General features: G+C 47.4%; 1 pseudogene; it reads right to left on the bottom strand.

The window, feature by feature from the left end:
* LOC120441492 overlaps positions 1-11510 on the bottom strand; it is a 20330-nt pseudogene extending 8820 nt beyond the window's left edge.
* Positions 11511-11765: the final 255 nt, after the last annotated feature.

Below are 11765 nucleotides of genomic sequence, written 5' to 3'. Positions count from 1 at the left end.
GCGTGCTCAGTGAATACCTCAGGCAGCAGAAACCCAAGAAAGAGGAGGAAGGCGAGGAACCATCATGGAAGGACAGGCCCCTGCACGGTATGTACCACCGGCAGATAGAGGAGGTGGCTGATATCCAGAAATCCTACCAGTGGCTGGACAAAGCTGGACTGAAAGACAGCACAGAGGCACTAATCATGGCAGCACAAGAACAAGCTCTGAGTACAAGATCCATAGAGGCTGGGGTCTATCACACCAGGCAAGACCCCAGGTGCAGGCTGTGTAAAGATGCCCCAGAGACAATCCAGCACACAACAGCAGGGTGCAAGATGCTAGCAGGCAAGGCATACATGGAACGCCATAACCAAGTGGCCGGCGTAGTGTACAGGAACATCTGTGCCGAGTATAACCTGGAAGTCCCGAGGTCAAAATGGGAGATGCCCCCAAGGGTGATGGAGAATGACCAAGCTAAGATCCTGTGGGACTTCCAGATGCAGACGGACAAAATGGTGGTGGCTAACCAACCGGACATAGTGGTGGTAGACAAACAGAAGAAGACGGCTGTAGTGATCGATGTAGCGGTTCTGAATGACAGCAATATCAGGAAGAAGGAACACGAGAAGCTGGAGAAATACCAAGGGCTCAGAGAAGAGCTCGAGAGGATGTGGAGGATGAAGGTAACGGTGGTCCCCGTGGTAATCGGAGCACTAGGTGCGGTGACTCCCAAGCTAGGCGAGTGGCTCCAGCAGATCCCGGGAACAACATCGGAGATCTGTCCAGAAGAGCGCAGTCCTGGGAACAGCTAAGATACTGCGCAGGACCCTCAAGCTCCCAGGCCTCTGGTAGAGGACCCGAGCTTGAAGGATAAACCGCCCGCAGGGGCGTGCTGGGTGTTTTTTTATATATATTTTTATATATATTTTTATATATATATATATATATATATATATATACATATATATATATACACACACATATATACATACATACATACATATACACACACACACACACTTACTGTACTGTATATACACTTACTCCCGACTTACTGTGCATGCTTCAGTCACCCCTTGCATGGGAACAGGTAAAAGTGATGGAGTGTTATGTCAAACTTGTCATGAACCGCTGTGTGGCAGGCAGAAGTTGGACCCAAGATGCAGGCACTCAGACTCGAGGGATGAACTCAAAAACTCAGCTTTATTTGCTGACAGGGAAAAGCATACAAAACTAAACTACACTGGGAGAATATGAACTTACACTTTGCAGAGAGACACACGAGGAAACACACAGCTTGAGGGACGACGCGACAGTGAGCACAGGAAAACACAGGGCTAAATACACAGAGGGAGTCATCAAGGAATTAGAGACAGAAGGGGAACACAGCTGGGAGGAATAAGACCTAACGAGACAGGGAGAGCAAGGCTGGAACACTGACATCAGACAGGGACATGAACCTTCAAAGTAAAACAGGAAACAGAACACACTTAAGACATGGACTAGACAGAGGCAGACTTGACGCTGCACCACACCGGCAATAATAACAAAATACAACCCGAACCTAAGTCAAGTGGAATTGAAATTGAAAGAGTGTATGAAAATAAATTTCTTGGAGTGATAATTGATGATAAGCTGAAGTCTCATATAAATCATGTGACAACAAAATGTCAAACATATTCTCTAGAATCCTGAACAAAAAATCATTATACACACTTTATTGAATATATGACTTATTGTCTGAGATCCATTTTCAATTAAAAAAAGAGCTCAACATTATAAATCAATCAAACTATATAGAACCAACTAACATTTTGTTTATTAATCTGAATACCCAAAACATGAAGTCGAATATAAAATGGCACAATAATGTATAAAGCACAAAAACCGCTTTGCCCAGGAAGCTGTTTAAAGTCAGAGAGAGTCAATATGACTTAAGGGCTGATGTCTTTAAAACAAACAAGATAAGCCCAACAGAAAGCAAAAACACGCCCCCTGTGGAATAGTTATGACAGTGATTTAAAAACACACACAACATGTTTAAAAAAAATTAGAAAAATATATTAATCAAGAATGAAAAACAGCAAAAATAATAATTCGACCCTCTTGATTGTTTTGCTGTGGAAATTTTTTTGTTTGTTTGTTTGGTTTTTGCTTTGGTTTTATTCTTTGGAGGGTGTACAGAGTCCAAACAAAAACAAAAGGAGCACAATAAGAGTCCAAAATTAGCCTTGGCTCATGATTTTTGGAAAGCACTAATCAAAAATCAAAACGAAAAAAAAAAAAAAAGTCATAATGCAAAACATACCAGAATAACTGCTCAACAAGAGTCCATGAAGAGTTCAGGGGTTCAAAACCAAAACATAAGGAACTCAAAATGCTGGGTCGAACCGACGGCCACACAGGAGCTGGCCACAGGTCAGGGGCCGCCATGCACACACACAACAACGGGCAAACAGGTCAAACAACAGGGGCCGACCACTTGGGTCCAGGCAGTGGCGAGTCCACTGAGCAGATCCGGAGGTCGGCCACATCAATGCCAAAACGCGGCGATGCTCAACAAGAGTCCATGAAGAGTTCAGGGGTCCCTCGATGGCCACAGATGCCAACACAGGTCAGGGGCCGCCATGCCCGGGCAAACAGGTCCGGGGGCCGACCACTTGGAGGCGCAGTGGCGGAACAGGATGGGGTGGGTCCCATGACAGTGTGGCAAACTCTTTCTGGAGGCCGTCCTCGGCAGGGCCATGATGCCAACTTGGGGCCGGAAGCGGCCGACAGAGACGAGGCGGAACGGATGGGCTGGACCAGACGTGGCAACCGCAGGACCAGGACGAGGCAGGGCGGAGGCTGGACCAGAAGCTGGACCAGGCGGAGCGGAGGCTGGACCAGACGAAGGCGGAGCGGAGGCTGGACCAGACGAAGGCGGAGCGGAGGCTGGACCAGGCGTGGATGAAGACACAGAGGTAGAACCCGACGGCAGCGGTGCTGCAGGCGAGGCTGAAGCCGAGGCGGAGGCTGGACCAGACGGAGCTGCAGCAGGCGAGGATATGGAGGCTGCAGCAGGCGAGGATGAGGAGGCTGCAGCAGGCGAGGATGAGGAGGCTGCAGCAGGCGAGGATATGGAGGCTGCAGCAGGCGAGGATGAGGAGGCTGCAGCAGGCGAGGATGAGGAGGCTGCAGCAGGCGAGGATGAGGAGGCTGCAGCAGGCGAGGATGAGGAGGCTGACGCGGAGGCTGCAGCTGGCGGCGGCGTGGAAGCCGGAGACGGAGGCGCCAAAGGCGGAGGCGCTGCAGGCGGTGATGGCTGAACGGGCCCCTCGGACCCTCCAGCGGAGACAGGCGGCTGAACGGGCCCCTCGGACCCTCCAGCGGAGACATGAGACGAAGGCTGAACGGGCCCCTCGGACCCTCCAGCGGAGACAGGAGACGAAGGCTGAACGGGCCCCTCGGACCCTCCAGCGGAGACAGGCGACGAAGGCTGAACGGGCCCCTCGGACCCTCCAGCGGAGACAGGCGACGAAGGCTGAACGGGCCCCTCGGACCCTCCAGCGGAGACAGGCGGCTGAACGGGCCCCTCGGACCCTCCAGCGGAGACATGAGACGAAGGCTGAACGGGCCCCTCGGACCCTCCAGCGGAGACATGAGACGAAGGCTGAACGGGCCCCTCGGACCCTCCAGCGGAGACAGGAGGCTGAACGGGCCCCTCGGACCCTCCAGCGGAGAAGGCAGGTGGCGGCATGGGAGCCGCGGAGTGCTGGATGGGCTCATCAGAGCTTCCAGCAGGAGCTGATGTAGAGCCAGAGGGAATTGGGACCCCTGGCTCAATGTTACGCTGGCCAGAAAACCGAACTGCTACGGAGAACTGGGCCAATGGGTCAGGTGCGAGCTGAGCTACTGGTGGTGGTGAAAGAGGAGTGGGTGGTGGAGTTGATGGCTTCACAGGGGAATGGACTAGGGGTGACTGCACAGGATACCGAACTAGAGGCGACTGTACAGGAGACTGAGCTAGAGGTAGTAGTGACGGTTGGGGAGAAAGTGGAGCTGGTGGTTGAGTGGAAGACTGCACTGGGCAAGGCTGAACTGCTGGAGACTGCACTGGGCAAGGCTGAACTGCTGGAGACTGCACTGGGGACTGCAGTGACGGTTGTGGTTGAGGTGTAACGGGTGGAAGGGTGGCTGAATTGGCTGTGGGCCAGGCGGCTAATGGCTCAGCTACAGAGGGCATTAATGGCAGGGCTATAGAGTGAATGACTGACTGAGTGGTAGCCTGGACGGCTGAGTGTAGTGATGATTGTGGTGGAAGAGAAGCAGGTGGTAGTGTGGATGATGGGGCTAAGGGCAACTGAGTTAATGGCTGGAGTGATAGCTGAGGTGAAAATGGAGCTAGTGGCGGAGTAAATGACTGTGCTAGCGGAGACACAGGAGGCTGGGCAGCTGAGTGAGCTACAGGAGGCTGGGCAGCTGAGTGAGCTACAGGAGGCTGGGCAGCTGAGTGAGCTACCACAGATGAAGGTGGAGGTGTGGTGGGTTGAGGATGGTGAGGGTGCAGTTTCGTCTTTAAAGGCGGATCGAGTGATTTGGCAACAAATAACGATGGAAAAGGTCGCTGGTGCCGCGAATACCAAGAGGCGAGGGCCTCCAGGAGGGCAGCTGAATCTTCTTTCCCTGGACTGCCCATATCAAACAGTTCGAAGCAGAGTCTCGCTCTCAGACCTGTGATTATTTGTTTTAACCTTTTTATGTCCATAAAACTGACGGTCAAAGTTGTGGATGACAATAAGTGATCAAAAAACACTACCTGAATAAGTCTCTTGGGATTGTCTGCAGCGTGGATTACGCTTCGGCAGAAATCCTTCAACTGCTTGAGCATTTCCTCCTTCGTGGCAAAACCTGAGTCCGCTGGGTCCATTTTGTGGCCGCGTCGTTCTGTCATGAACCGCTGTGTGGCAGGCAGAAGTTGGACCCAAGATGCAGGCACTCAGACTCGAGGGATGAACTCAAAAAACTCAGCTTTATTTGCTGACAGGGGAAAAGCATACAAAACTAAACTACACTGGGAGAATATGAACTTACACTTTGCAGAGAGACACACGAGGAAACACACAGCTTGAGGGACGACGCGACAGTGAGCACAGGAAAACACAGGGCTAAATACACAGAGGGAGTCATCAAGGAATTAGAGACAGAAGGGGAACACAGCTGGGAGGAATAAGACCTAACGAGACAGGGAGAGCAAGGCTGGAACACTGACATCAGACAGGGACATGAACCTTCAAAGTAAAACAGGAAACAGAACACACTTAAGACATGGACTAGACAGAGGCAGACTTGACGCTGCACCACACCGGCAATAATAACAAAATACAACCCGAACCTAAGTCATAATGCAGAAACATACCAGAATAACTGAAACACCGATCCATAATAAAAATCAACAAAGCACCAGAGAAAACATAACAATCATTCAAAACCAAAACATAAGGAACTCAAAATGCTGGGTCGAACCGACCCAGGACCGTGACAAAACTACACACAAAAAACCCCACAATGTCAATAAATGTCACAGTACAAAAAGGGGTGTGACGAGGGGGTGCAGGACCACCACCTGTCTTTATTTGCTCTGCCCTTTTCTTGGTTGCTGTTATAAACAAACAAACAGATTTTTCCAGGGTCTCTTGTCATAGACTAAAAGCAATATAAGTGATAAATATTACCATTCTGTGGAATATTCTTATATTTCACTTTTACTTGTTCCCATGTTCTAGTGGGTCCTGTTGTGGCTCTAATGTGAAAGAGGATATGATGTAATATAATATAATGTGGTATAATATAATATCACATGATATAATGTAATATCATGGATCACTTACGAGTTTAATTTGTCAGCAACTTTCTGCCAGCCCTCTCTCCTTGCTTTTGCAGCCTTTGCAGTGTTCCCCTGCGTTTTAATTAAACTCTGAAACTCCTGAAATCCCTCAATCAAGAGTTCTTGGTCTGCTGCCGTGAAATACTGAGCGCGCTCCTTCGACATCTTCGCCGACCAATCACAGGGTTGCCGATCAATGTTTCTACTATCGATGCGTAGCCCCTTTTAAGCCACCCAGTGATCTCAGATTACTTCATCCAGCTATACTAATCATCAACAACAGGTGTGTTCGGAGAACCGGATTAGCGAGCTCAAAGTTAGCGCGATGATTTGATCTCGGATGTGTCATTTGATCTTGGATGTAGTAAGCGAGGTACGAAGAACGGGCCCCAGGAGTCGGGATCGCACTGGGGATTTATTGTTGTTTGGATTTTCACCACTGTAAATAAATGCACTGCCTTCATCATCAAGTCCTGCATTTTGGGTCCTCATTCCTCACATCGCCACGGTCTGCCTGCCAGACCACGACAGGAACACTCTCTCACAGTCTGTTTCTAAAACCTAAAAGAGAATTATGGATTTGATCAACTGGTCTCTGAATGCTATTGACACCCTTTTCTCAACGAGAAGTCTGGGCTCGGGTGAGCCTTAGTGCCCTGGAGGGACTTTCCCTGCCGGATACACGATGGACGGGTGGCAGAAATGGAGGATCGTGTGCCTGGCGGGATTGTCGATCGAGGACGCTGAAGATATCTGCCTATTCGGAACCATGATAACAGGGTTCTTGCTGATCGGAGCTGGCCTGGCCCTGGCTTATCGGAGAATTAAGAAAGCGGAACCGGCTGTTCAAACCCCCACAAGGCTGCCTGCTGGGATTGAATCGATGGGACGAGGCGCGACTTCTCAGAAAGGGCTCACGGAAGGCAGCATGGTTAAGAGCTTGGAGGCGCTAGCGGCTGCAGTGAATACTCAGAATAACATCTCTGAGCGGATATTGGGATACATCAGGGAAGAATCTGCTCAGAACAACACCTATGGGCGGAAGCTGGAATACATCACGGATCAGTTGGCTGTGGTCGTGAGGTCTCAGAATCTGCTCTGTGAGCAAAAGAGTGACAAGATCACGGAATCGACGGCTAATAACATCATGGAGAAACTCGCAGCTATCCAACGGGAGATTGAGAGACCAGTGTCGGAGTGTTAAAAACAGCTTGAAATTCTCATGAGTTGTTTGCAAAAAGAAAAATCACCATCATAATGCGGCTACCCCTTCGGCGCCAGCTGCGGGCTCAAGGCTGGAGCCGATTAAAACAATCCCTGATAACGACTGTGTTGAGACTGTTCCTTCCCATTCCATACAAGGCCACCTGGGTTGGCTGGAAGACTGTTTACTTAGCCTGGCAGGGCGAAGGACACTGTCTCAGCTGAACTATGGACACGCACACACATACATATACTGATACTGATAAGCACTCACTGACGCATCACCCTCCCTACCCAACGCCACCTCCAACGCTTACCTCCCCTCTGATGTGGACATCGGGTCAGCTGGAGGCGCAGTCGAAGATTGCAGTGGTCCCAGATCACTGGAACTCTTTCCCATGTTGCTTGTCTGTGTTTATTGTGTTATGGTGTGTTGATATCTGTGCATTCCTGTATTATCCTTTTGTGTTACATATTTTGATGTTTTTTTTCCTCGCTACCTAGCCTGACCTGTCTCCCCAATGTGATGTTTGTATTGTATGTACGGTCGGCAAGGTCTGTCATCTCGGTTGTGGGCAAAAGACCTGCAACTGACAAATACAGGCTATCTCATCTCATCATCTCATTAAACTTTATAAACAAACCAAAAAGGCCTTCTGAACACAATCAGCTCAACGATGCTGGACTCAGGACCGTCAGATTACAATGTCTCAACATTCCTATCAAACAAGGAGACCATGAACACGTCCAGTGAACTTCTACCACGGTCACAGAGGAGACAGGTAACGAGAAACTTCACCATCCTAGATGATGTCTCTGACAGACTTACCTGAACAGGTGATATCAAGGGTGGAGGAAGAGCGATCTGCTGATGCGCACTCTTTCAGAGCATATCCAGCCTGAACACAGTGTGACTCCACCCACCACACCGACCTCTGTGAAGAACTCTGTGTATTTCCTACAGAAACAGCAGAACCACAGTTCATCTGTCCACAGACAGCAGCTGCATCCTTCAGGTTCCAGATTTCCATCGCCACTGGTCTCCACTCTCCTCGTCTCACCTCCAGTGTACCTGCACAGCGACTGGCTCCTCCCACCAACCTGACAGGCTCTGACAGAAAGCAGAGAGTCATCAGTCACAGAATAAAGTGAGTTTGAACCAAAGCTGCAGCTCCTCTTCTACCTGAGCAGGTGAGTCCAGCAGCTTTGCCAGGTGAGCAGCTGCTTCTCACTGAGCCTGAGCTTCTACAGTCCAGGAGAGCAGACTCATGGCCTCCACACTGGAACTCTCTGCTCCACACTGGAGCCTCCACTTCTCCATAGAGCGCCCCCTGGAGGAGCGAAGGAGGCCCACAGCCAAGCTCCCTGCAGACCACCTCTGCATCCTGCAGGTCAAAGTCATCTTCACACACTGAGGACCATCTCTGGTTAGACTTCACCTGCAGTCTGCCTGAACACAGACTGGAACCATTCAGCAGCCTGACAGAGTCTGCAGAGATCAGAGAAATCAAACAGAGATCCAATAAAACACTGAAACACAAAGTAAATGTTTCTTCTGTGGCACGGTCTTGGGAAGCATGCAAAACGACACCATGGTACAGTTTAACTGAGAAAAAAAGGAGGCTCTACACCCTGAAAGTCAGGTTATGCACATTTCCTTCTTCTTTTCTCAAAGATTAAGAACCTGATGGTTTCCTGTTCCTGGTTCTGCTGTGACTTAGTTAGCAGTCAGTCACACCTGCCAGTGACCAGTAATAGAAAAAAAATAGCTACTGGAAACTCAGCCTAGAGCTTTGTGACTGGATCACACTGATGCCAATGTCGCCTTAAAATGCATGGATCAAAATACATGTCCTATTACTTCACCCTGTGTGAGTTTTTGATGTTTTTAGACTAATTCTAACATCAGTAGACCAGTATCATTCTAATATGCACCGTTGTAATGGAGGAATAGTTTTTTTTTTACTTACCTAAACTTTTAACACTTTTAAAGAAGTTGATAATGAGTTCGACGACAATGTCCTGGAGAGTGTCAAAGTTTTTGACTATGTAAATTTTATTCTGATCAGAGTTGATCAACTTCAGCTGAGTCACATTGACTTTTGCAACACCTGAAAGACAAAAGTGTCAGTACTGTTGCTTAACATGTGAGCTATATGGCATTATCATATTTGGAACCAGTGTCCTGCAGACAGGTTGGACTCAGTTCCACTCTGGGCAGGGGTTCGTATACTTGGATTGTTAGGGTGGAAAAATTATTGATTGTTTATAGAATTATTGTTTTATTTTAATGTATACACAATGCAAATGTGCTCATAAACAAATTGGCGCTCCGTGTTTTGAGGGTTGAGAGCTTCATTCAGCGCTATTGTCTGGATTTGAAATATTGCAGGAACCCGTAGAGTGAAGGAGGGTTTTTGCAGCATGCTTACATACACATGATACTGGTTAGAATAGTCTCTGGGTCAGGAAGTCCAAACCAGATGCCCTGAACTGGGCCTTAGAATCAGGAGAATAATAATGGATAATATTAGATAATCAAGGCTATGCAGGGGGTGTGTTGTGTGTCTGTCTTTCTGATTACATGAGAAGCAGATACGAGGCGAAGTCAGAAGGAAGGGACTGAACGCGGGAGGACTGACCGTAGTCACAGTTGTTGTCACAGTATATAAGCTGCACAGCCCGTGTCAGGGTTATCTTTGGTGTGAGGCAGACTGTTGTATCACACTGGGGTCCGGCACTGTAAACTTGTAATTCCAACAGCTGAAGCAAATTAAATCTTACCCTGTTTGGAACAGTTTTGGGTAAGGTTTTAAAGGTTTTTAGGATAAAATAGGCTTTGCTGAAGGTTTCAGGCAGGGTTCATTACCCTGTTTGGAACTGATTTTGGGATTGGGAAATAAACTGGTAGAGGGGGCCGAGATAAGTCAAGTCTGGAATTCTCTACTCAGACTACCGTCCCCATGACCCAAACCCTGAGAAGTGGTAGAAAATGTGCTCAACAGTGAATTTTAAATCAGCCATCAAGATGTTATTGAAGTTTAGACTTTCAGATATAGTTAAAGAGGTTTAAATCATTTTTTTTCATTAACTATCTTTAGAACACTTTTTAATGGTTAAGACTTAATCAAAAAAATTAAATTATTCACCAATAACAAAGACTTCAATGCCGCTGTCTTTCAAATTCTTTGAGGGAAGTTCTATGTCATCATAAGACGCCCCATCTGTGATCATAACAGCAATTTTTTTGGAGTCTGGACGCATTCCCACATTGGGTTTGAACTGGTTACGGAGGATGTGTGTCAGAGCTTTTCCTGTGACAAGAAAGAGGAAACAAGAAGTGGAGAGTGGTAAAGCATGATCAATATAAACCCTAAGATGAATTTCAACAAGAAACCATCAGAGAGCTTTGGTAGTATGTGAGTGATGTATCCCTTCAGATTATCCTGATGTAATTGTGTTGGATTCCATTTAAAAACAATCAGTATACAAAAATACTTTCATCGTCATTTTCATTCAACTGTATACAGAAATAAAATACATTTGGCTCCCATGTCTTAGATCCCATTTCCCAGATGGTGAGAACCTCCTCTAGACTGGATAATAAGCTGCTTGCTCACCTGTGTAAGTGCTTCCACGTGCTTTTTCTAGGTCTTCTATGGCCCTCAGCAGGGATTCTTTGGTCTGGTGGGTGTTCAGGTGCCACATAGTCCTTGGTGTGGTACTGAACAAAGTCAGACCTGCAGAAAACACCCAGCAGAGCATTCAGTTCATAATACAAACTAATTATGTTTAAAAGATCACTAAAAACACACTACTGTTACGAGCTCATAGCAAGAATAAATTGGTATACATGTATTTGAATATTTCCCCAAGCTTTAAGTCCTTTTTTAAGGAAACAGTATCATTACTAACAGTCAGGTAGTAGTAAGAGCATAAATAAAAATATTACCGATCTGGACTCGATCCAGACCGATGTCGAGGTTGTTGACAAAGTGCTTGAGAAACAACCGAATGATTCTGAAGTCCTGAAGAGTGATGCTCCCAGACTCGTCCACCAGTATCACTAGGTCAGCTTTGGCTGTTTCACACTGAGCATCTTCATAAAAAACAGAACTGTGAGATAGAAGAAAACTCCAGACAGATCAGCACATTCTCACTCCCAAAGTGTAACATTTTACACTAGGTGGCAAATCTTTGGTATGTTAGGCTATTGGCCACCTAACATCTAACACGATTAAGGTGGTGGTTAAGGTTAGGGTTAGGGCTCTAATACATGGCTGGAACGTCTCTTACCCCCGGGAGCTTCGATCTATTGGATTCCATCCACAGCCTGGCGCGTATCATAGGAAAGCGGAAAGTTACCTTTGACATTCCTGAGGGACGCTCTTGGACGTGAGCGTTGGTATATTTTGCGTTCGGAGTGAGAACGGGATCGACAAATAACCAAACTGACCATTAATACGCCACAGTAGGATCCCAAATGTAGTGTGTTCAAAGTGTTTGGATACTTCATTATGTTGTTGAAATGTTTTTTTCTATTTAATGCAGCACTGTGGTGGATTCTGTCTCAACAGATCTGAAAGGTTAAAGGTCTAAGCTGGTTCAAGCTGTTTAAGATTACTGTGCTTGCTGAGGAGTCAGTCATTTTTGTGGTGTGTCCCTCTGCTTTTCTGTTCAACTTGATAAAACTGCTTCACTATGATATGAAGAT

The sequence above is a fragment of the Oreochromis aureus genome, linkage group 8 (genome assembly GCF_013358895.1).
Source record: "Oreochromis aureus strain Israel breed Guangdong linkage group 8, ZZ_aureus, whole genome shotgun sequence".
NCBI classification, from domain to species: Eukaryota; Metazoa; Chordata; class Actinopteri; order Cichliformes; family Cichlidae; genus Oreochromis; species Oreochromis aureus.
Note: the sequence above shows the minus strand (reverse complement) of the source record. Positions and strands in the feature narration are given on the sequence as shown.